Genomic DNA, 1448 nt, shown 5'->3' with positions numbered 1-1448 from the left:
TAGTCTTGTTCGTAGATGGGAAAGTGACGACCTGGGAAACAGTTATACTGAGAAAGTTACGGGAAGTTGTGCTGGATCAATCCCATGACAGTTTAACAGGAGGACATCTCGGAGTTAAGAAGACATTGAGTCAACGACGGCAGAGATTTTACTGGATAGGTATGAGACAAAACGTGGAAAAATGGTGCAGGACCTGCAGTATATGTTGTGCTAAAAGGGGACCCAAACATAAGGGACATGCCCCAATGAAGTTATATCAAGTTGGTGCACCAATGGAAAGAGTAGCCGTTGACATTGCTGGTCCTTTGCCCCATACTCGTGCTGGAAACAGGTACATTTGTGTGGTGATGGATTATTTCACCAAGTGGCCTGAGGCATATGCAATACCAAATCAGGAAGCTACAACGGTAGCTTCGGCTACTAGTAATCTCTTCTTCAGGTTTGGTATGCAATACGAACTGCATTCAGATCAAGGCCGTAATTTTGAATTAGCTGTATTTCATGAATGCTGCAAGTTGTTTGGCATACGAAAGACCAGCACAACGCTACTTCACCCACAGTGTGATGGGATGGTAGAAAAGTACAATTGGACACTTGGACAGGAATTGGCAAAGTTTTGTAATAGCCGCCAAGATGACTGGGATGTCTTACTCCCTCCACTGTTGATGGCCTATAGAACATCAGAGTATGAAGCCACTGGATACACTCCAGCAAAGCTGATGTTTGGTTGGGACCTTCGGTTGCCAGTGGACCTTATAACAGAACGTCCACCTTATGAAGAGTTGCCTGAATATGTGCCAGAGTTCGTGAAAGTGTTATCTGAAAGATTGGACGATATTCACCATTAAGTGCGTTCAAACTTGAAAACGTCTGCTGATTCCATGAAGCTATGTTATGATAAGAGAACTGCTGAAGTCAGCTTTGTACCAGGAGATAAGGTGTGGTTGTATAATCCCAGGAAGACTCCTAAGTTGTCTTCTCCATGGGAAAGCCCATGTGACGTAGTGGATCGTCTCTTTTACGTGACATTTCGAATAAAACGTGGTCGGCGAGGAAAGCCAAAGGTGGTGCATGCCAACAGGCTTTGGCATTATCATGGTCCAGAACATTTCAGTTGGAATGAAGTGAACAATGAAACAAATGACGCTGCTGAAGATGTGTCACCTGAAAAAGCCACTGTCGAAGAAGAAACTCTACCCGGTTTTGAGAAGAAAAACAGTGAAGCTGTTAATGAAGTTACTACCACTGATGTGACTGCTACCAATAATGGGACATTTCCTGATGGAGCAGATGAACACACGCGAAGCAGAAGCCAATGAGATGGAGGACAGTACGGAAGAAGATACGTCCTGTAAAATTAGGAGACTTTGTTGTATTTTGTGTTTGTAAATTCTGTACATTCAATCAAGTTATTGTTAATTATCTATTGGTTTAATGTAAGTGGCTAT

The sequence above is a fragment of the Limulus polyphemus genome, unplaced genomic scaffold (assembly GCF_000517525.1).
Source record: "Limulus polyphemus unplaced genomic scaffold, Limulus_polyphemus-2.1.2 Scaffold4517, whole genome shotgun sequence".
Lineage (NCBI taxonomy): Eukaryota > Metazoa > Arthropoda > Merostomata > Xiphosura > Limulidae > Limulus > Limulus polyphemus.
This window is presented reverse-complemented; position numbering follows the sequence as displayed.